The 25324-nt window shown below is 45.1% G+C and overlaps 1 long non-coding RNA gene across 1 annotated transcript in view; it reads left to right on the plus strand.

Moving 5' to 3' along the window:
• The window catches only part of LOC308589476, a 68336-nt gene extending 43872 nt beyond the window's left edge, over window positions 1-24464 (plus strand). Inside the window, exon 2 of the long non-coding RNA XR_014009301.1 lies at window positions 22740-24464. This is a non-coding gene — a long non-coding RNA (uncharacterized lncRNA). The remainder of the gene's footprint in view (window positions 1-22739) is intronic.
• Window positions 24465-25324: the final 860 nt, after the last annotated feature.

Genomic DNA, 25324 nt, shown 5'->3' on the forward strand with positions numbered 1-25324 from the left:
ATCAAGGGCACTACAGATAAAATTAGCAAAATCCTCCATAAACACAATATCAAAACATCCTTTTGCACCAACCAAAAAATAGCCAATATCCTCAGAAACCCAAAAGATAAAATCCAGTTAGAAAACCAAGGGGTCTATGAAATACCCTGCAAAGTCTGCCCAGCCACGTACATTGGACAAACAAACAGACGAATAAATGCACGTATCGCAGAACACAAGAATGCCGTCAAAAAAGAAGAAAAAACTTCCTCTCTTTACCAACACATGAAAGAAACAGGACACGAAATTAATTTTGCAGATTCCAAATTGCTCTTTAACATGGAACATCACCACAAGAGAATAATCATGGAAGCCATCGAGATAGAGAAACACCCTCACAACATGAACAAGCGTGACGACACGTCCCGCCTGCCAGACATCTGGAAATTAGCCCTCCCCACAAAAACCGACACCAGAACCAGAGGCACACAGAACGCCATCTCCAATCAACCACACCAGACCCAAACCCAGACCCTCACCACAGATAAATTACAGACACCATCCAGTAGCCAAACCATAGTGGCACCTCCGGATGCTGCACCCCCCTGCAATCCCTACACAGATCTGGCTGGCACAGGGCACAAAACCACAGCTCGCCCCTATACACGAAGCCAAGCCAGAGCACAACTAAGTGCAGTACAGCCATCTTCTCAGAAAAACTCTTCACAAGGTCAAGAGGTCAAGACACGAAAGCTTTAGCAACTAATCCACACCTAATGACCCTCCTAAGTGGTACTCAGAATATCACTCAAGTAATCACTCAAGATATCCCTCAAGTAATTAATGAACAAAAGAAGAAAAGGCACATTAACCTAGGAACTTCCTATCTGCCCAGAACGTTGGAGGCTATACACCACACCCCCTCAACAGTATTTATAGGAACTCAAACACTGAGATCCTGCTCTGTTCTAGTAACAAGAAGCCGAAAGCACCAGCCTGAAGATGACGAGTGAGACCTCGTCGAAACGTCGCCTAGACACCCCAACTCTTACACGGGAAGACACCCGAAGACACCAAAACCTACATTCCTGTACCCGTGAAAATCTACGAAAGCATATATATATATATATATATATATATATATATGCTTTCGTAGATTTTCACGGGTACAGGAATGCAGGTTTTGGTGTCTTCGGGTGTCTTCTGGATGGTGTCTGTAATTTATCTGTGGAGAGGGTCTGGGTTTGGGTCTGGTGTGGTTGATTGGAGATGGCGTTCTGTGTGCCTCTGGTTCTGGTGTCTGGAAAATAGCCCTCCCCACAAAAACCGACACCAGAACCAGAGGCACACAGAACGCCATCTCCAATCAACCACACCAGACCCAAACCCAGACCCTCTCCACAGATAAATTACAGACACCATCCAGTAGCCAAACCATAGTGGCACCTCCGGATGCTGCACCCCCCTGCAATCCCTACACAGATCTGGCTGGCACAGGGCACAAAACCACAGCTCGCCCCTATACACGAAGCCAAGCCAGAGCACAACTAAGTGCAGTACAGCCATCTTCAGAAAAAACTCTTCACAAGCTCAAGAGGTCAAGACACGAAAGCTTTAGCAACTAATCCACACCTAATGACCCTCCTAAGTGGTACTCAGAATATCACTCAAGTAATCACTCAAGATATCCCTCAAGTAATTAATGAACAAAAGAAGAAAAGACACACTAACCTGGGAACTTCCTCTCTGCCCAGAACGTTGGAGGCTATACACCACACCCCCTCAACAGTATTTATAGGAACTCAAACACTGAGATCCTGCTCTGTTCCAGTAACAAGAAGCCGAAAGCACCAGCCTGAAGATGACGAGTGAGACCTCGTCGAAACGTCGCCTAGACACCCCAACTCTTACACGGGAAGACACCCGAAGACACCAAAACCTGCATATATATATATATATATATATATATATATATATATATATATATATATATATATTTATATATATATTTGTAAATTCTCCTTTAGAGTATAACATGCTGAAAAATTCATTGTTGTGTTCCACAGTCTCTCCCATGCTGTCATTTCTATATTGTGACCTATATCAGTTTCCCAATGAATCGTGGTTGCCTTTATCATTTCATCCTTGGTCTTGCACTCTAGCAGAATTTTATAAATTTTGGAGGTTAGTTTTTCTTTATTTCCTATAATGACTTTTTCAAATTCTGAGCCTTCTTCAGAAAACCCTTTTTCTTAATCTTTTAAAAATACCTCATTCACCTGATAATATTGGAACCAACCCCTTCTCCACTGTGTATTTCATTAGTCTTTTATGACACATTTATTGTAGTTTGATTTTAGATATCTTGTTGGGAAATGCCCAGCATTACAATTTAATGAACAGTTTCTAATTCTAGTAAATAAACTACATGACTACCCAGCACCTCTGCCAGACATGATACAGAGAAAAGGATAGCTGCCATTGTGGGAAAATGGCCAATCTTTTCCCTCCCCCTGGAGTAGAGTTTCACTCAATTTGCATTTTAAAGTGAAACAGCCTAATTCACATATCTCAGAGAATGAAGTTAGCAGACTGCTCCTCTCTGAATGCAGTTTCACTTCAGAAAATGTATGCAAAAATATATATTCTTAAGGAGTAAAACAGTAGAGAGATACATGTAAAAAGCATGTAAATATATATATATACATTAGATAAAGGGGTATACCAAGGGGTTTTTTTTCAGCTGGAATATGCTGGGATGCAGTTCCAGCACCTCTCCAACTATCAAATCCACTTTCACCCAATAAAATCCACAGTTCCAGCTGTGTTTCCACTGAGGGACATCGGTATTCAGACCAGGAATGTAAAAATCAGGCAGCAAAGTTTCTTAAAGAAGAAGATTTTTATTTGGATTTTGTCCGACAAAAAGCAAATAGGGTGCATTCAGGAAAATGAAGAATGCCCACCCCCCCTTTGGGGCAGTCAACTTATATATCTTTCTGCAAAGCACAGTTCGGCCCCTTGGCATCCCTTTAGCCAATGATTGACAATTTCCTATGGTCATTGATGCATATTCATTAAAGCTCAACCAATGAATAAATTTGGTGTGTCCTTTCGGTTCCAAGTTGCCTATTCCACTAGGTGGCGCTACTGGCTTATAATCTACTTAACCTCTGTACTAGTTCCAGGAAGTGCCCCTGAACCCCCCGCTTCCAAGAAATGTCCTTGTGGTTTAGCAACTTCACACCTAAGCGTTATATCTGGAGCCTGGCGGTCAGCAAACATCCTGCTACTTGCCTTTGTCAGGGGTCGTTTCTCAGAAATGGCTTAACCTCAACTGGCAAACTTCCTGCAGGGGCAAGCTAGCTGCACCCACAAGCTTGCATGCTTGCTGCCTCTGCAAAAGGTGGCAAAGTGACAAACATGAGAAAGAGAAATAGTCTTTAGCTTTCTAAAATGACTTTGTGCTTTTAGCTTTTAGATGGCTCTATAATATGGCTTCAGAGATTCTTAGCCTGGCTCTCTATTGGTCATCCTGACCTTCACCCCTGCATTCCCCCCTTTCCATCACGAAAATGCTGACCGGTCACGGTTCTCCATTTTCGCTTGATGGACCTATAGGTGCAACATCATAGAGAGCCAGGATATAGGTACGTGTTGCTGCATTAACTGAGCGGCTTACCATTTGGCGTACAATCTGAATAAGGCAAGGCAAAAAGCATGATAAGAGTAATATGGTAACGAAGAGAAGTAAAATCACAAGCAAAATCTCTTTTAACCATGACCAACCTGGGAGCTAAGAACTAATTCAACTACATACACTGGGGAGACCTGCACCATCTAGACTAATTTTGTGGTACAAATCAGCCTGTAAAATTCAGACCTGTTCAGGCTCTTAGCTACAGCTGTTGTCATATTCAGGAAGGTGTTTTCCTTCCACCCTGTGGCCATTTGAGAGGTGAGAACCATCAGGAGGCAGGGTATGATCCACATCCTGATTCGAGGAATGTTCGGTGGCCCAGAACGAAGAACTGTACCACCAACACAGAAATACCACAAAAAGGGTAAAACCACAAGCCAAAGGGATGGTGGCCCACGAAGGCCAGGTCATGTGGGCCTCTAACTCCTGGCCCTACTGAGGCGTGAACAGCGTCTACACACAAAACATTCCCACTCTACACAGGGAAAAGTGGCCGCCTGGCACTGATACACTGTTAGGCCTCGGGAGCTATAGGGATGGCAATAGACTCTGTAAAGTTCAAAGGCTGGTCCTACTGGGTGGAGGTCACCTATGTGGTCTCTGACCAGGGCCTATGGAGGCTGAAGCCTGGGGTGGCAACCCTTATGCAGCCACAAGAATACCCTACCACATTCAAGGGCATTAGATGTGGAGTTACCAGGCCCAGTAGTCCAGGCAGTATTCTGAGATTTTTGGGAGGCTCGAGCCACCACGACAACCACAGGTGGGGCTGCAGGATTTACTGGCACTTGTTCAGCAATTTCAATGCACACCTGGTTCAGGCTCCCTCCCCTGCAATATTTGCATTAAGATAGGCTCCGTCCCATGCAACACCTGGATTAAGATTAGGACCTGGTCTACCAGATGGGGTTGGTACAGTACTCTACCCCCTGAGTGACAGTTGGTTCCCCCCCCCCCCACAACAGCAAGAGCGGTCCAGAACTCGATAGATTTCGACCGTCTCTGCAACTTCCCGTAGGAGCAGTACCCATGTGAGCTGGACAGTGGTGTGGAAGAGAAGCCACAGTGGGGTAGTGGGATGTTTCAATACGGCAACCTCATCAAAGCCCTGTTCCCAATAGCCAATGAGCACGCCGTTTCTTACCACTGGCAAGACGAACCAGTCGTAGCAGAGGTCCGCAGGCCAATAGGGTTGGTATGGCTCAGTGGGGTCAGGACAATAGGACATAGAGCAAAAAGGGCAGTAGGACATAGAGCAAATCAATACAGAACATAATAGAGAAAAGGGGAAAGTCCTTGTGAAAGTCCTTGTGATGATCAGTCGCAGGATCACGTTGCCCGTGGCCTAACGCGTTTCCGGTAGCGTCAGACACAAGGTGATGATCAGACACGTGTGATGCACCCAGGGAATCACGTCGGCTACTCTCACCGCAGTTGGGATGGAGAGGAGGACGGTATACGGGCCTCGCCACTTAGGGATGAGGGGGTTGCGCTTCCACGCTGTCACCCGGCTGGAACTGGTGGACCGGCTCAGCGAGACTGCACGGTGTAGGCTCGAGGTAGTACCTGGAAAGGGAAGCAAACACACACGGGGACAGGAATTGCACTTGTTCCTGAGTGATGTGATCTCCCACCCGCCCCAAACTGGCGGGGATGTCTCGGACGAAAGGGGTGGCCTGCCATACAAAAGTTCAAAGGGTGATAGTCTCAGTCTCTTGGTTGGAGCGCTCCGAATCTGAAACAAGGCAATGGGCAGGACATCTATCCAGTGTAGTCCCGTCTTTTGGGTCAACTTGGCCAAGTGGGTCTTCAAGGTGCGATTCATACGCTCAGGTTTTCCCAAACTCTGGGGTCTGTAGGCTGTGTGTAGCCTTCAGTTTATCTGCAGCGCCTTGCACACTTCTTGCACAACTTTATCAATGAAGGCAGGGCCATTGTCACTGCCAATACTTCTGGGGAGGCCAAATCGGGGTATGAGTTCATGTAACAGTTTCTTGGACACTTCACGAGGTATCTCTGTTCTAATGGGGTATGCCTCTGTCCAGCCCGTCAGGGTGAAGACAAACACAAGCAGGTATTTGATACCCCTAGCTGGAGGCAATTCAGTGAAGTCCACAATCAGGCTTTCCATAGGGGTAAAGCCCACGTGTTGTACACCCGGTGGGGGGAGGTGGCCTTGTCTGGGGGTGTTCTTGGCGCACAGGACACACCTCTGGGATATAGCAGCAACTAGTTGAGAAAGGTTAGTGATATAGAAAAGTCTCCCAAGGTGTGCTCTGGCAGCTGGACCCCCTAGATGAGTGGACTCGTGGTAATTCTTCACAATCACGGTAGCCAGATGTTGGGGCACAAAAACACGGTTTTCTGGTAGACGGAACCATCCCTCCTGGAGTGTTGCTCCTTCCTGGCGTGCCCACTGTTGCTCCTCCGGTGTGTAGCGTGGTTCCACATCGTCTGGAGTGAGTTGTGGGATGAGGGCTGCGTTGAGTGCTGGTGGAGGTTTCAAAGCTGCTTCACGAGCTGCGTTGTCTGCCTTCCGGTTGCCCCTAGTGACCATGTCCCGGCCTCTCCCATGGGCTTTGCAGTGCATCACGGCAATCTCTTCGGGACCCCATACTGCTTCCAGTAACGTCTCAACTTCTGGACATGCAGGGCAATGCCTTTTGCTGTTGGACTTCGCCTCAAAACACAAACAACTCTTGGAGACTTTGGCTTTCTTAGAGCTCTTGGAACGGCTTGCCTGGCTTGCACCCCCACTTCTGGGTGCTCTGCTGCCTGAGGAACAACTTGTAACTGCCTTCCTCTTCCCAGGTCTCAGCCTCTCTCCAGCCCACAGTCCATCACACAGATTTATTGAAGCGTAGAAACAACTTCCCAAAACAGCCTCAGCCCCCTCTGGGCTTGGTACTTTTTCTGGGCATCCTCTAGCCCCCTCTGGGCTTTCTGGGCGTCCCACAGCCCCTTCTGGGCTTCCAGCCCCCTCTGGTCTGGCTGCCACTGTGGCCTGACATGCTGTCTTCAGTGGCTGCCATGCTACCCAGGGCTTCCTCCCTTGGAGTATTTCCAACAGCCAAGAATCAACGCTGGCCCTTAAAATGACTAGGACCCTTTGGTCTCTCTAGAACACCAGGCACGTCTGCTTCACAAGCTTCCACTGCGCCTGCAGACTTCTCAATGGGTTGGGCAAAGCCTGTTTCAGCCTGTATACCCCTTATATTCCATAAGGGTGAGAACCAAATGGGGCACATTCACATGCATCTCCTGGCCAAACATGAACTTGCCTGCTTCTTCCACTAGTGTGACGGTGGCAATGACCTTTTGACAATTTCTAGATGGTCAGTATGTTCAGCAAGTTGTCTGGATAAATTAGCTAAATCTTCATCCCTTCTTTTTTTGCATTTTGTAAAGTGAGCTGGTTGTATGAATCTTTCACTGATTTCAGCTCATTCACAAAACTTTGTTCTTTGTTTTTCTTTTAATTTTAGTAACTTGTTCAATTTCTCCTTTACAGAGATATGTTCATCGACCTGGGATTTAAGATGGTCTGTTCCTCCTTACATTCTATTTCTGTTTCTTGCAATTTTTAGCTGATTTACTTATTTGTTCTTTAAGCAATTTAATTTGTGAGTCACACTCCATGAGTTTGTTGTTGTAAGTAACATCACAAGTCTTAATTGCAGAATGAAGATCTTTAACTGTTTGGCTAGTCTCTTTGTTTTGCCTAACGAATTCTTCATTCTCTTTTGTTTTACTAGCGTTTTCAATTTTTTTTCCCCTCAGCCAGTTATGATTTTATTGCACTTAACTGTTCAGAAAGTTCTGAAAGCTTTCTGCCTCCACTGTTCACACCTTTGGTTTGTAGATCTTTCAGTAACTGGACTTCCCTTTCAGCCTTAGACAACACTATTTCCCTGTCTTGCATTTCATCCTCTTTGCACTTGATCTGACATTTCAGAATATTAATCTGCTCAGAATACACATTTGTATTTGAAATAATAGCAGAAATTTCTTTGTCTTTCTCAACTAAAACCTCTCTGAGGTTGTCAAATTCTCTTCCATGCCTCTGGAGGTCTTGAATTAGTTAAGACCTCTCTTCTAAATGACTTGTGTTTAATCTATTAAGTCCTTCATTTGTCTGTTCAAGATCCTGTTACATTAATTCTATAGCAGCATCCTGTTTCATGCTCTTTTTTTATTTTCCTCTGTTAATGCAGTAATAACTGCTTACTGCTCTGTACACTGTTCTCCATAAACACTGCACTTCTTCTGGACATCTTCCCTCTCCAAAACCTGACATGAGGGAGTGACTTTGCAATGTTCAGTCCTGCATTTCTTCAACCAGGGGGCGGTTGTCATCTACCACCTTCAGCCAGTTGTCTATATAGGGAATCTGGTCAGGATGTCCCCCCTGGTCTATGCCATAGTCTCCGCTGAATCCTTTCTTGAAGTTGTTTAACATACATTGAAGGGGGATTACTGGACCTTTCAAGCCTTTCAGGCCTCCCCCCTCCCATTTTCAGTATGGCCCTGTACAGCGTCCCCACACCAAACACTCACACATTCATTTCGCAACTTTTCTCACCCAGGTGCGGTCGCCCGACTGGGAAATGGAGTACTTGTTGCTACGACCCCAGGGGAATGCCCCGGGGTAACACACATACATGCACAAAATGCCTCTCTCGTTGGACGCTTGCACGACACACTATCCACCCTGTGCCCCCCCCTTTTTCTCCTTCCTAATACCAAAGCGTGGGTGGTTGTCAGCAGTCAACCCTTCTACTTAATGCCACTATCCACGCTGGAGATTTGATCAGGATCTCCCTTCTCCTTAATTAAAAGGAGGATTTCCTATGCCCTCAGGTCTTGTTGCCATGTACTCACCCCAGCCGGCTGTTCTCTGCCCTGTCCTCCCAACCTCGGCTCTTCAAATCCGTTGTCCTCTGTCCCAGGATACAGCAAGAGGGTCAAGTTGCCTTCTGTCCCCCTCCGAAGAAAAGGTTCGGTGTGCACTTGGAAGCCAGGAGGTCTGTTGGCCCTCCGCTGTCTCTGCCCAGAGGGCAAGGGAGCTGCCTCCTGGTCTCTGAGGACACTTAAAGTCCTTCTGATCCGAGTCACTTTTGGCACCAGAAATGAAAGGGACATCGGTATTCAGACCAGGAATGTAAAAATCAGGCAGCAAAGTTTCTTAAAGAAGAAGATTTTTATTTGGATTTTGTCCGACAAAAAGCAAATAGGGTGCATTCAGGAAAATGAAGAATGCCCACCCCCCCTTTGGGGCAGTCAACTTATATATCTTTCTGCAAAGCACAGTTCGGCCCCTTGGCATCCCTTTAGCCAATGATTGACAATTTCCTATGGTCATTGATGCATATTCATTAAAGCTCAACCAATGAATAAATTTGGTGTGTCCTTTCGGTTCCAAGTTGCCTATTCCACTAGGTGGCGCTACTGGCTTATAATCTACTTAACCTCTGTACTAGTTCCAGGAAGTGCCCCTGAACCCCCCGCTTCCAAGAAATGTCCTTGTGGTTTAGCAACTTCACACCTAAGCGTTATATCTGGAGCCTGGCGGTCAGCAAACATCCTGCTACTTGCCTTTGTCAGGGGTCGTTTCTCAGAAATGGCTTAACCTCAACTGGCAAACTTCCTGCAGGGGCAAGCTAGCTGCACCCACAAGCTTGCATGCTTGCTGCCTCTGCAAAAGGTGGCAAAGTGACAAACATGAGAAAGAGAAATAGTCTTTAGCTTTCTAAAATGACTTTGTGCTTTTAGCTTTTAGATGGCTCTATAATATGGCTTCAGAGATTCTTAGCCTGGCTCTCTATTGGTCATCCTGACCTTCACCCCTGCAACATCAACTGCAGGGAGCCTGCATGTTCCTGCTCATGCACACACCGCCAGCCGAGGTGCACCCAGTAACACCTCTCACTTCAGGCACCTTTGTGTGCAGGCAGCCCAGCTGTGAGGGGTTTGCTGGCAGGAGGTGAAAAGGGGTTCCTTCTCTGCCTTGTACACAGACCTTGGGGGGAAGGACTGGCAGGGAGGCCGGTGGAGCCAGCTTAAGAAAGGAGGCAGCCGCAGCAAGGGAGGAAAAAGCTCCCAAGCACCTTGAGGCAGGGTGCAGGCAGTTGCATTTGGAGGGGTTTGGAGTGGCTCCCCTAAGCTAGGCTGCTGCCTTAAGTGAAGTGGAGGGTGCTCTCCTTGCCACCATTGTCAAAGTTGGGGCAACCCAGTTGTGGGATATAAAGCTGTCAGTCAAGTCCAACATTCCGAGAGGACTAAGTGCCTGTTTTGTCAGTTGGTCGGTTTCTGCAAGGAGTGTTAACTGGTAACGACTCAGATGCAGCCTTCTCATGATTCACCACTATATAGTATATAGTTTATCTCTTATGTAACCTAAGCCTGCCTTAAGGAACAACTCTGTAAACCTGAATGAATCTGATAGTAAAGTAGTTTATGTTAATATGATTCAGATTCATTGTGTTTTCTTTAAGAGGGACAGAAAGGGATTATCAACCAGGAAGGTATAATTATTGACAGGACTCAAACGAGTTAGCAACCTGCTTGTCGCTGCAGAAACTCAAACAGGGGATTGTTTAAACTCTGCTAAATTATATAAACGTTCCCACACCAGTCAGATGGGCAGGGTATAAATTATAAAAATATTACTATTATTAAGTCAAATTCAATTTGAATTGAAATTCATTGCGATTCAAATTCAGTTGGCTTTTGTATGTCAAATGGGGAAGGGCACCATCTTGTCCTTCCTCTCAGGTAGCAACAGCAAAATATCTTGGATTTGCCCAGGACAAAAGGTAATCAATTCCTGTAGCAAGTGATACTATGGAATGCCAAAAGTTCTAAGAGCAGAACATTTGACAGAGTTCTGTGTCTTCTGCTGCAGGTGCCCATGTTTTATCAAATGCTGTTCCAATCATTTCCTTCTTTTTAATGTGTACTCCATACTTGATGTTTTAAAACCATGGGGAAAACTGAGTGAAATGTAATGTGTAAATCAGCCCTTTGAGAAGCTGATAGAAAACTCTGGAAAAGAATGATAACATGCTAAGTACTTCCAGTCCCCAAATATGTCAGTGTGCATCACATCACAGAATAAAACTAGAAAAGCATCACACTAAGAGCCCGGAGTCAAACTTCTCTTGCTTATAATCGTCCTCTTGTTACTGTTTCAAAGGTATATTCGAGAAATCTGATAGAAAGTGTTTGTCTGTTTATTAGAATTAGTTGTGTGCTACAGCTCCAAGATTGGAGGAGGGAAGATATCAGTTCATATTTAAAGGCACATTTTAAATTCACACTTTACAAAGACTGAAACATATCCATCCATTGAAATGAACACTTCTCTGAATTTCACAATAGTTTCCAGCCAAGTAATATGTGCAAAAATGCATATACTGGGGTGAAGTGTGCATAAAATGCATAAGGTAAAAGATAAAGGGACCCCTGACCATTAGCTCCAGTCGTGACCGACTCTGGGGTTGCGGCGCTCATCTCGCTTTATTGGCCGAGGGAGCCAGTGTACAGCTTCCGGGTCATGTGGCCAGCATGACTAAGCCGCTTCTGGCGAACCAGAGCAGCACACGGAAACGCCGTTTACCTTCCCGCCGGAGCGGTACCTATTTATCTACTTGCACTTTGATGTGCTTTCAAACTGCTAGGTTGGCAGGAGCAGGGACCAAGCAACGGGAGCTCACGGGGATTTGAACTGCCAACCTTCTGATCAGCAAGTCCAAAGCTCTGTGGTTTAACCCACAGCGCCACCCGTGTCCCTATAAAATGCATATATTAGTGCAAGTATACAAAATGAATTATATTAGGGAAATTGTGCTTTACAAAAATGTGCATATTAGTCAAAAATGCATGCAAAAATATGTTTAGTAAGGGAAATTCACATTCAAATGCTGATGAATTTTCACATGGATTCATTTTTATCTCAAAGTAATGTGGAAATTGCCATGAGCCAGGAGTCGGCTTCACCTGCTGATCAGCAGCCTGAAGGAGCAGAAGGCGAAGTGACTCCACCTGCTGCTGATCAGCCTTCTTGCTCCTGAGGTGAACTGGCTGGCTCCGGCTTTCTTAAGCAGGGTTTCCAGCATCACGTGTTCTCCCTAGCAGAGAGCACGTGTTGCGGTGGGGGGTACAAGCCACCCCAGTGTTGCTGGGCGGATTTGCGGAGTGACCCAGGCAGTGAATTGGTTAATTGGGTCGCTGGGGAGAATTGCTTGTTGCCAATTTTGAAGGAGTCAGAGGTTTTAAATATTGGAAGCCCAACTTTGGGCGTCCTCTTGGCTGCTTGCACTTGGACTTTCTTTTGCAAAAAGGTTTCCCCCATTTCTCTTGTTGAAATTGTGGGGCTAGTCAGGGCTGTTCCCAGCTTAGCTGGTATCACTTTCGTTTATAGTATCCCCAAAGGTGGCTTTATTTTGAGTGTGTGCAGCGCTGTTGGCCAAATTTTAATCTAGCTTTGGGCGGGAGCACTATTTTGAGTTCCTTTAATATTGCTATGAGACTAAGATTCTCAAGAGCAGAAGCAGAGAAGCCTATTTGGCCTGCACATAACTTCCAAGCCTAAGTCTGCTACAGGTAGCAGTTAATTGTTAAGTCTCTGTGACATGTGACTCATTCTCTCTCTAAGAAAGCATATGTTTGCTTGCAGGCCCAGTTGCTGCTAATGTATATCTGAGGCAGACAGAGGGCGCCAGAGGCTTTCTGTGCCTCCAAGGACTATGAGCACTCTGTATATGCTCTTGAACTATGCTGTTTCTGAACAAGTTTATTTTCTTCAAGTTTGTTTTGCCCTGATAGTGGCGACTGCCATTTTAGAGACGAGCCATTGTGGCTTAGTGGCTAGAGGGCAGGACTAGGACCTGGGAGACAGGGTTCATATCCCCCACTTAGCCATTGTTATAACAAAACAAAACAAACTGCTACTTTTGGACTATTCCGTTGCTGGGTAGTTCGGCCCATTTGTGATAAAAGAACTTTGGGTTTCTTGAAGGGGTGCTTCCCTCTAAAAGGGCAAGCAGGGGTACCTGGACAAGCTGTGGGCTACCTCAACTCTGTTATTTCACTGGAAACATTTATGTCTGGCCTAGCAGGTGATCCTAGGGCTTTGCTCGCTTTGCCCTAGAATTCGATGGCCTCTGGCAGCGATTCTGGCCTGAATAGCGTACCCATGTGGTGCACAAAGCATTGGTTTCACCAGTTCCTTACATTGTTTAGTTTTTTGCAGACTATGGCAGGGCCTTTGCAGATGCCTCCAGAGCTTGCCTCTCCTGCAGAGGATGACTTGCTGATGCCCCAGGTGCCTTCTTCCAGAAAGAAGTGTCTTCGGAGGCGGCATTCCAGGAGGAGGGCAAAGAGGAGCAGGGATGATGCTTACACTTCCTCACAGGTACATCATCCCTGGGCTCTGATGACGATTCAGACGTCACCTTGGACCTCTACGGGGGTCAGGGTGAGGTTGTCCCAGGTCTTTTAAGTATCATCCTGGATAGCTCAGCTGGTCAGCGCGTGGTGCCGGTAATGCCTAGGTTGGAGGATTGGTCCCTGTATGGGACAGCTGCATGCTCCCCCATCGTTCTACCTGGACACTGAGGTCCAGCACCAAGGGCCTTCTGGTGGTTCCCTCACTGCGAGAAGCAAAGTTACAGGGTGCCAGGCAGAGGGCCTTCTCGGTGGTGGCACCCGTCCTATGGAACGCCCTCCACCAGATGTCAACTACCAGATTTCTAGAAGACATCTGAAGGCAGCCCTGTTTAGGGAAGCTTTTAATGTCTGATGCCTTACTGTATTTTAGAATGTTAGACGCAGGGCTGCCATCATCCTCACAGCTTGCTGGGATCACAGGGATGGGGACATGCGGACTACTTGTGCAGCTCCACATTTCAAATGGAAATTCCCTGAGCAATAGAACCTGAAGCTGGTGTGCAGGAAGCTGGCCTGGCGGCAGCTTTGTTGGTACTTCTTTAAGTGTTCTGGCCAGCATCAGCCCTGTAAATTTACACATCATGGTGGCAGCACAAGATGCCCCCTGCTCAAGTGGGGGACTGGGAGTTGGCAAGCAATAGCTCATTACCTCTGGCCCATATTCCCATAAAATTATCCCCCTTGAAAGCCTGGCTAAAAGGTTATCCAGATGGGTCAGCGGCTTTGTGTTTATGGGAAGGGCTTTCTCAAGGTTTATGATTCCTCTGGCTCGGGATACAGCAAATCAGAAGTCAGAGAGCTACCTGAGGTAGCCTGAAAGAAGGTTAGGAAGCAGCTTGCATTGAGATGTATGGTGGGATCCCCTTTGATCCTCCTTCTATTCCTGATCTTCATTTATCCCCATCGGGATTGTCCCTAAGAAAGCCCCATATAATTCCACCTGATCCTCATTTATCGCATCCCAAAGGCACCTCAGTGAATGATGCTATCCTTCCGGAATTGTTTCGTGAAATACGCGTCTCTGGATCAGGGGGTTGAGCTTACCAACAAATTGGAAGAGGTGCCTTGTTGGCAATATGCGATATTCAATCGGCTGTTAGGCTGCTGCCGGTTCACCCTCGAGATTTTAAGTGGTTGGGCTTTAATTTGGATGGAGCTCCTTATTATTGAGAAGGCGATGCCAATGGGTTGTGCAATAGACTGTGCAGCACTCAAGTCCTTTAGCGCCTTTCTGGATTGAACAGTGTGAGTCAAGGCTCATTAATTGGGGTTACCATTATTTGGATCATTTTACTGGCTGGTTCATGTGACACCAGCCTCTGTGTAGGCTTTCTGGAACCCTTTGTTCCCTCTGGGAGCTGGGTGTTCTGTTGACAGTGGATAGGACAGTGGATTGAAAACTGGAACACTCACTTCCAGATTTTGATCGGGTGCCGAAATATATGAGTACCAAGGCGTTCAACATCCAAGGTACGACTGTACAGTCATACCCCGAGTTGCATTTGCTTCACATTGCGTTTTTTCAGGTTACGAATGCAGCAAACCCAGAAGTGTTTACTTCCAGGTTTGCCACTTCACGCATGCTCAGGAGTGATCTGCACGCTTTGTGCATGTGCAAGAGCACTCTATCACATTGCACGCATGCACAGAAGTGGCGCTCTACTTATGGATTTTTTGGGGTGCAAACAGCACCCTGGAATGGACCACCCACCCACATGACCATCATTTGGGGGGGGGGCTCAATAATTTTACTGGAGAGGCAAAGGTACCTGAGCTCCTAGAAGTGAGTGGGCTCCTAGGGACTGTAGCCATGGCTGTTGCGAGCTGTGGGTGTTTAAGAGGCCATCCAGAAACCATCCTTTTTTTCATGGTTATTTGTTTTATTTTGTATGGGCCCCTCTTGCTTGCAGGGTTGGGCGGGACGCCTCAGCCTTGCAGCCCAGTTACCACAGTGGGGTGGAGGCTCTTGGTGGGCGTCGGTGCACCTGGAGTAACAAGTGAGGAGCCGCAGCCGCCACGACTTCCTGGCCCACCAGCGTGAGGAGCAGCTGCTGCAGGAAGAGCAGAAATGGCGAGCTCCCATCCGCTGTTCCCATCCACCATGGCACATTTTTGGATGCCAGTGGCGGCCAATTAGCCGCTGGCCTCCCTCTCCAGCTTCATTGGTGCCTGAGAAAGCTTCCACACTTCCACACACGTTCCCACGGATGGACAAATTTTGGGGGAGCCCAGACTCTTCAACCCAGGAGCACAGGTGCCTCTCTGGATATAACTTGTGAGCCTGCTGCACGAACTGAGTTGTGCTCGGGTGTGCGTGGAGAATCATAGAATCATAGAGTTGGAAGAGACCACAAGGGCCATCGAGTCCAACCCCCTGCCAAGCAGGAAACACCATCAGAGCACTCCTGACATATGGTTGTCAAGCCTCTGCTTAAAGACCTCCAAAGTAGGAGACTCCACCACACTCCTTGGCAGCAAATTCCACTGTCAAACAGCTCTTACTGTCAGGAAGTTCTTCCTAATGTTTAGGTGGAATCTTCTTTCTTGTAGTTTGGATCCATTGCTCCGTGTCCGCTTCTCTGGAGCAGCAGAAAACAACCTTTCTCCCTCCTCTATGTGACATCCTTTTATATATTTGAACATGGCTATCATATCACCCCTTAACCTCCTCTTCTCCAGGCTAAACAGAGTCACTGCCTCCGCCTAACTGCGCCCAAGTGGGGAAATAGCACGGCTGTTTTCTGGGTCAGGCACCTTTGAGGAAGGGCAAGGCTGTGAAGAGGCAGCAGTGGCTTGAGAAGGACCACACACTGAGTATGGCCACACAATTCAGGCTTCCCTCATGGCGCACCTCGCCAGCTCAGGGTGAGGACGCATCGTGATGCTGTTGCTGAGGAACTGGCTCTGTGTATCAAATAGGAGATTTTGTGTGCTGCTCCAATACCAGTGTTGAGTTGGGCCGAATTATTATTCGTGTATCATTTCTGTGCACTAACTTGGAGCGCAGGGAAAGACTGCTTCCCAACTGCAGTGGATCCCGTCCAGAGATGTTTCCTCCGCTACCGCTTGCATTCCCCTTCATTCTGTGCTGACACCCCACGTTGGGCAGCGCTGGGAGCATGCGCCGACAGCGGGAAAGCCAGCAAAGGAACCTGCAGCTTAGCACATGCAACAGGATGCATCGCGCAGTGCCTACAATGTTACACGGCGCTCCGGGCACAGTGCTGGAACAGTTAGCCGCCATGCAGCTGGGGCAAGAGAAGAAGAAGAAGAAGAGGAGTTTGGATTTGATATCCCGCCTTTCACTCCCTTTAAGGAGTCTCAAAGCGGCTAACATTCTCCTTTCCCTTCCTCCCCCACAACAAACACTCTGTGAGGTGAGTGGGGCTGAGAGACTTCACAGAAGTGTGACTGGCCCAAGGTCACCCAGCAGCTGCACGTGGAGGAGCAGAGACGCGAACCCGGTTCCCCAGATTACGAGACTACCGCTCTTAACCACTACACCACACTGGCTCTCACACTGGCTGACAGCCAAGCGGAGTAGAGCCCGTCAGAGCATCACAGGTTCTTCTGCTGTGGGCGGCTTGGCACGAGTTTGGGGGCCATTGTTGGAGTCTGGGGAAGAGCTGCCTGCAGCGCCCCGATGGCCTCTGCTCCGCTCGGCTGTCGGTGACTCTTCCTTGGAATCCAATGCTCGGCCCTGGACTCTCAGCCTGGCGCTCCTGAGAGCCCGGTGCCGGGGTGATGTGCACCCCTAGCACCAACAGTTAAGACGGCCCTGTCGGTGGCAGCTATTTTGGGGCAGAAACCATGGCATTAGGTGGGGGAGCAGAGAGAGAGAGAGAGAGAGAGAGAGAGAGAGAGAGAGAGAGAGAGAGAGATCAGACAAATCAGGGAATAGGAGAGATTGGAGAAACCAAGGCGAATGAGAGATAGGACAAATCATTTCCCCCTTTATCTCTCTTTTGATGGTTGGCTGCAGTCATTTCCGGAAGAAACCATGCAGGGAGGGGGGAGATTGGACAAATAATGGCTCAGAAATGTTTCCACAGGTAAAAGGTGAAAGATTTATATGATCTGAGGTGAAGCCAGACTACTTGTACTTGTTTCCATAGGAATCAATGGGAATTGTCAGCTCATTATGTGAACGATCACCTAACAAACAATTTCCAAAGATAGGTAAGCTGGACCTGCGTGTACAATATAAATCCTTCTATTGAGCATTCATCCTGATTTGTTTGCAAAAAGGTTGCAGAAAGTTGCAATTATGTTGGCACAGTGAGTTGAAGACGGAACACAAGCTAAATTTTCTTCCCAGCCAAGCAAGGGATATTCACCTAGATGTCCTTCGGGCATAATGTATACAACTATCTTGCTGCTCTCATTGTGATGCAGCGTTTAGGGTTTACTTGTGAGGCATCTGAGCCTCTCATCCCCTCTGAAAATACAAGAGTACTTGATACTTACCTTCCTTCAGCTGGGATGGTCACTTCAAAGGGCTTAGAAGTTTGGGTGGGGGCGTTTCTCAAGGTCCACCATCGGTCTACAATTTACTGTCCCTGTGTTATTCGGATTAAGTCTTCTTTGATCTTCTATTTTCCTTCGGTTTCCTTTTAATTCAAAATTTAATGTCTCTGCTAACACTTTTCAGAGTCAAATACCTGATTAAGATATTTGTGCGCAGTATTTGAAATCAACCACAGCAGAGATCACAGGTGAAAATTACCTGTGTCCCTTTTTAAAGTTGTCAGTGATGAATTTCAGCGGAGTGAAATCCCTTCATTTACTCTAAAAAAATAAAATGCACCCCAATAGTTTTGAAAATCAACCTATCCTAAGCTGGTTTGTTGCCTTTTCCAACCTGTTTCCTCTCCCCCAGCCTCTCTCTCCTCATCCTTCTGCCCCTGAGCTCCTTCAGCTCGGACCAGTGAGAGGGCTCCCCCAGTACTATGGCCAGGGACAGGCTCGCTCCTTCCACCACCTGTTGGTCATAAGAGCACATAAAAAAGTCCCTTGCAGCATTAATACAGTGGGTGCAAATGTCTTTATTTTCTGTTTAAAATAATTTTTATTAAGTTTTGTAATTTTATGTTCATCACAATAACATTGTCTCAAACACAGAAAAAAATATAGCCCCCCCCCCGACTTCCCTCAACTTCCTCTTCTGGTTTGTTATGCAATAACATCTCCTGCTTGTTTTCACACCTTACATTCTTCCAACTGAACATATTATGTTCTTATCATTTTTGTTTTCCCCCGTACTTATTTTTTTAAAAATGATATTTATTGAAAAAAGATTTTTTAAAAAAATTACAAAGAAAAAAGACAAAAGCAAAAAACAGAAAAATAAAAATAAAAAAATAAAACCATCATTTTCAAATTCTCCACATTCATTACCTTCTTTCCATGACCTCCTCCTCCTCCCATCTCTTGTATCTTGATTAATAATTGTCACAGCAAATCCTTTCCATGATTCATAATATTCCGTCATTACATTACCTTACTCTATTTTCATCTTATCTTATAAAAAACCTTAAAACTTAAATCTTATTTTTACCAGCTTCTCATAACCATTACCCTTTTACCTAATTCTTTAAACATTTTTACAAGAGCCAAGTAATTTCATTTCAACATTTTTCCAACGTTCATAAAACATTCCTAATGATAGAAAAAAGAAATAAAAACAATCCAATCTTCTTCCAGCGTCCCCTCCCCCCGGTCCCGGGATTGTCAGTCCTTTTTGTCCCATTAGTCTGGCACATTAACCTGGTGCCCTTATATCCGAGGCCTTAAAATCTCTTCCATGTCACTTCCGCAGCTCTTCTTCATATTTTCCTTTCACTTGTGGGAACTCCAGCTTGGTAGTGTTTTTTGACCCTTTTCAACAAATCAGCCCCTTTCCCATAGTCCAGACTAGACTCCATGTAGTATTTTAAAACATGTTTCAAATTCCCTCCAAAATTGGGAGTCCCAACAGCTCCAAACCTCTGACGGCCCATTGCCAGACTCAGCAATTACTTCTAATATTACTTCTAATATTTTACTATTTCCCAATTATTACAGCGTGTTCTTCCTCATGGAGAGCACAGGTTGCGGGTGGGGCTGACAAGACACACCACTGTTGCTGGGCAAAAGAGTTTGGCCATCTTTAAGCAGGGGTGGGCTGTTACTGGGCAGATTTATATGTTGCCATTTATTGATTGACAGCCCTATTTGTTAAATACATTGCACAGTGACAAACTTCCTCTTTTTGCTGCGTGCAACGGATCACCTGGAGGACTTGCACCGTCTGGAGGACAGTGGAGCGATCTTCTCATTGTCTGGTTACATTTCTTTATTTCCCCCTTCTTTTAATCCTCTCTAGTCCCTTAATTAATTTAATTCCACCCCTTTTCTTTTCCTGTTCGATTTCCCACCCCACCCCTTACCCTGCCCTGTGGGAAGATTCTCCCTGTACCTGTGAGCGCTGCCTCTGCATAATCCTCCTGGGCTTGCCTTTCCCAATAGGGAGAGAGCCCCCGTTAGGGGCTTTCTTCTGCAGAAAGGTTTCTCTCATTTTGCCTGTTTGTTAATTGTGGGGCTAGTCAGGCTGTTCCCAGCTTAGCTGGAGTCACTTTCGTTTACAGTATCCCCAAAGGTGGCTTTATTTTGGGTGTGTGCAGCTCTGTCGGCCGAATTTTAATCTAGCCTTGGGCAGGAGCACCATTTTGAGCTTCCTTTAATATTGCAATGAGTCAAAGATTCTTAAGAGCAGACGCAGTGAGGCCTACATTCAAGCCTAAGCCTGCTGCAGTTGGCAGTAAATTGTTAGCAACCACTCACTTGTGTGTATTTAAATAAAGTTGTGGCCAAGATCGTGCCAAAAACCCAAACCAAAAGTGATGTGTGATGTGTGAATTATTGGGGGGGGGGGGCTCGGGGACCTCGACACGCAACAGTCAGTTGCTGGAAACAACATTCCTGGACCTTGCTGCTTCTTGCTTCTCGTGACCCTTAGCTTTCTTGACTCCTGAATCGTCTGACTATGTGAACTGAAATACTCCTGATCTGAGGTCTGGACTGAACCTTGCATACGGACTTTGCCTCCAGGCAAGTACCCCCCTGAGCCTTGGCTGGTTGGCTGGCTTCTCCCTCCCCTGAGCTCTGCCATGGCTAGCAGCACAGGTCTACAACAGAAATGTAGAGAACTGAATGAGAAACTGAGAGAAACCAGAACTGATACATTTGCCTATCCCTACTCTGAAACAAAGCAACTCAGGTTTTTGTATTCCATCCAGGTTTTTGTATTCCATCATTCTGTAGTAGCACAGGGTCTAATTGGGGCTGAACTGCATCAATCATCATCATCATTTACACCATTCCTCCCAAAGGGGCCTGGGTGAGGTAGTGGCTGCATAATTCAACTACAGTGGTGCCTCGCAAGACGAAAAGAATCCGTTCTGTGATTCTCTTCGTCTAGCGGTTTTTTCGTCTTGCGAAGCAAGGCAATTGACAGATTAGCGGATTAGCACTATTAGGGTTTTTAGCGGCTTTTAGTGGTTTATCAGCTTATCGGATCAGCTGATAAGCGGCTTAGCGGCTTAGAAAAAGGGGGGGAGGAAAAAACCCCCGCAGGAACTCGCAAGACATTTTCGTCTTGCGAAGCAAGCCCATAGGAGATTCGTTTTGCGAAGCACCTCCAAAACGGAAAACTCTTTCGTCTAGCGAGTTTTCCGTCTTGCGAGGCATTCGTCTTGCGGGGCACCACTGTAGTGGGAAAATTCAGAGTTTCTCGCCCGAGACCTGCTTGAAAACATGTGGGGTAATCACATTGAAAACTCATAAGCAAAAGAAGTGGCTGGATAAAACTTGCAGCAGTAGATGTTTCAGCCGCGCCTAATTTATTGTCCCCCACCATGTGCAAAATCGGACTTGAATTATGCAACCTAATACAGAATACATTGTACAAATGTTCATTTTGCATAATTTATACTTTGACTGTAGAAACTAGTTTTTCTTGGTACAATGGTTGGCATCCCATTGCATGTTACAGAATTTGTTTTATTTATTTTAGCACAAAGTGTGGACAGGAATCTATCTATGTATTATGTTTATAAGCAACCATTAAGAGGGGAATAAACTTTCACTTTGTTGTAAAAAATGTAAGCATGAAGACAGATTCCCAATATTTAAAGTACGGATTTACTTAGGCTATTCCAATCCCAAACATACTAACTAGCGTGTATGCATCATTTGGCACAGTGAGACCTACTTCTGAGTAAATATGCATGGGATTTGTCCTGTAAGGAATTACTGTCTACAGATATTTAATGCATCACAGAACCAGAACAGAAGGAGGAGCAATTCTGACCTGACTGTCTACTTATCACAGGCCAGTGAGTAGAGACGTGTGCATGTGCTTCTTTCTCTATTCTCTGGTTGACTGTGCTATGCTGGATGCTAACGTAACAACCTGGTTTGTACAATTATTTCTCCTTACAAAGGGGAGAAAGATTGTGCCACATGGGCACATGTGTGGCTTCGCACTCTACATTATTTATTGGTTCAATGAGAGAGGCACATTCCTGCTGCTCCACTATGAAAATAATGTTGATGTTGGAGCATGTGCATGAACCTAAGTCTTAAATCTTATTTCTATGTTATTTGCAGTGCTGTGCTTGTTGCCACTGCCTTTGCAGTTACTTCCAGGGTGCATCTGGTAACATCTACCCTTACGACTGCACACAGCTCACATTGATCTTTAACATGCTGTTAAGTTCTTTGTGTGCGGTTGGCCTACGCAAAACTTATACCATATGGGATTGGGCATGTAGAAGCAATTGCAACCAATGGCTGCCTTGCTAGATGCAGCTGGTTTTTGCTATTGATGGATCATGCAGTCATGGTGTCATCTGTGCAAGGCTGGGGTGGAAACTGCCTCCATGTGCCTACAGACATCTTAAATGCACCAATGATTCATCCCTCAGACATATTAAAATTGTGAACACCTAAATGCAAAAGAATTGGTTTGTATTTATCTTGCTCTGACAAGTAAAACTAAATCTGGGCAAAATATGAAATGGCAGAATTTTTCTTTCTGGGAAAAAAATTCTTGATGCCACTTCAAATGGGAGCTTTGCTGTTCTTAGCAGCCCATCTGCTTCACTGGGACAGAATTCCACATGAGAACAGCCCTGCATCATGTTGTAATATCATTCCCAGAGGCATTCCCAGGGGCGCGGAGAGAGAGAGCTCTGCTCATTGGCAAATGGGGGCAGCCATTTGTTCCACTCCAAGAAATGCCCATGGGGAATGATGTGACATCAAATTGCTGTGGTGTTCGCATGAGGAGGTCTGTCTCGGGAACATAGGAAGGATGCTTTGGGAGGGCAAACTTCCTTCTTTTTTAGAAAAGATAAAAATAAATAAAACATTATTTGAAAGTGTGAAACAACAACAGCAATAAACTGTTCTCATCATAGTTTTGTACCAGCTATATGGAGAGTATTGTTATTCACTAGGTTTCACTGGACTTGGTAATATGTCAGGAATTTCCTGTTACTGTTCTGTACTTGTTTGAGAAAGACAATATATTTCTTTTCTAACTTCTTGATGTGTGTCTTCCTTCCAGGACATCAGGACAGCTGACACGTGAATGAGAAGATGGTGGTTTACAGTAAGAAGTGAATTTGACCATTTTGGTGGGATTTTTTTTTTGGGGGGGGGGTATTACTGAGATTTTTCAAAAAGTGAGAGACTGCACCCTTTGTTCCCAAAGCATTTGAAAAGCTATTAAAAACAATGGAGGGATCAGCAACTAAAAAATGTGACAGTGCCTATTAATGCCAAAAATGTTTCTGATTTATAACTTTATGCATCGTTGCATGGAAAATGAATCCCTCAGGGGTGATTGAAGACTGAAAAAAGCAACTAAAATGGAAAAGTCTAAAGGTTGAAATTCTACCATGGCAGCTGTCCTTAACTGTTGTGGCCATATGTAACCATGGCTGTGACCTGCAGCCCTGTTCATGTGTTATGCCTGAAGAGGGAACTGAAAGTGGATGCACATGCCAGCACCACAACCAACATCCATGCCTGACCTCAATTTCAGCAGGAAGGCCTGAAGGGGAAATGTAAGCATGTTCAACTGAACACCTTTATATTCCTCCTTGTAAATGGGAATCATAATTGTGCTGGGTTTTCAGGCATGGGGAGGATCATAAACATCTTCCCAATTTATTACAGGATTGTGTAAAGGCTGCATGTCCCATTTTTACAGTTTCCCTTGTATAATACCATCTTACCCTTGGCAATTTTCCTAAAATATTGCTGACTCAGGTTGGTCAAACCATCACAAGAGTGCTATCAAACAGGCCAAGTGTGCGTCCTCAGCAGTAGCTCGCATTCATTTTCTGAAAGGTAACCAATTTATACCAGCTGCCATTCAAATTTTTCAAGCTAAAGCGTCATCCCAGCTACATTTTGGGATCCCAATATGGACACAAGCATATAACAGTGATTTAGATAAGATGCACTCAAGTATCCTGAGACGTATCCTGGGGCTCCCAAGTTCAATCAAGTATGAAACAATGTGTGCAGAACTAGGTATACACACGATGGGATATTGGGCCAGCACAATAAAATAGTGATTACGTTGCCATTTCTGTTGCCAACCTTTGAGTCTGCTCTCTGACTTACTTAAAGGCTCTTATTATCAATCCAAATGGTTCCAACTCTTACATAGCAAAATCAGATCTATTAGTATTGACTTGCAACTCTTGTATAATTCAAGTGAGCAATATATTTATTGTAATATTCTAACCAGATTAAGGGACATTGAAAAACAAAACATTGAGTAGCTATAAATAAAATTTGCTCCCCCAAGTTCTATGGTTTAAATACAACAGATAACAGGGTCACGTATAGTTCAAAATCAGTAATTCCAGCCTTGGTTAGCCCGACTGAACGTTTTCCCTTCAGCTTTTGTCAAGGGAAAAACATCCCCAGAAACAATAGGCATTGCAGACATTCTTTGAATGTGCCAGACAGTAGAACATATTCTTTTCTACTGTCCATTGTACAATCAGCTACACAAATGCGTGCTATCCCCCTTTTTGGGTAGTCCAACATCACGGCACAATGAAAATATTAGATTCTATCTGTCTGATATTAACCCAGAAGTAACTGCAAGGGTGGCTGAGTTTTTATCAATAGTATCTCTTAGAGTGGTTAATGAAAATCCTCATTATTACATATTTTTACATGGCTGTTTATTTATATATATTTCAAAATTTTATATATGGATGTTTTATGATGGCCTATATTTGTAATGCCTAATAAAGATTTCGCAAAGTAAGTTAAGTAAGTTGATGCAAAGTCATTTTCTCTTGATGTTCACTCTGTGGTTCTCCTGCTAAAATATAGTCCCCCTGAGGGCTTCCGCTTCACAACTGAGTAATTTTACTCTGTCTATTCAGGCCCTTTGTGAATTGAATGGATATTATTGCTTCAGATTCCCTCGCTCCTAGATGCATAATATTGTCCTTGGAATCATGAATGGCTTTTGCTGTGGGATCACAATTTTCAGAAATGCTGCCTTCCATAGCTGGTATTCTCTGGAATTATATTAAAACTTCTAAAATATGTAGTATCAAATACCACATGTATTAATCTAGGGAGCATATGAAAGTACTGCATATTTTAATTGTATCTCATCACTTCAATACCTTGAGTTATGCACAAAAAATAATGAATATATAATCACCAAACCCAAGTAAGATAGTGAAGTATTTTTAGCATGAATATTTTGGGACATGGAAAGACATTGCTTAGACAAAATAAACATTAACTAACTTTTATATTGAACATTTCTCTGTACTGTATGTGGTATGTTCTTGGAATCATATTTTATCCCTTAACTTGTTTGCTAGGATAGTAGTCAGATTTGGGCATTCTTATGGAATTAACTGCACTGATCAACATGTGAACCATGTGAACAATTTGTTGTCCCTAGAGCAGGAGGCACTGGACCAAAAATCAAATAAAAACCAAACCAGGTTACGAGTTAGTCACTGAATATGCAAAATTCTTACCTGTGAAAGACGTAGCCTGGATAAATGGCATTTTAGGGGTACCAGTTCTATTTAACTTGTTCACAAATGATCTAACATTTGGGTTGGGCAGCAGTGTTTCAGATTCCACCAAATTATTCAGGAT

Source organism: Podarcis bocagei, assembly GCF_964188305.1.
Source record: "Podarcis bocagei genome assembly, chromosome: 6".
In the NCBI taxonomy this organism is placed as follows: Eukaryota; Metazoa; Chordata; class Lepidosauria; order Squamata; family Lacertidae; genus Podarcis; species Podarcis bocagei.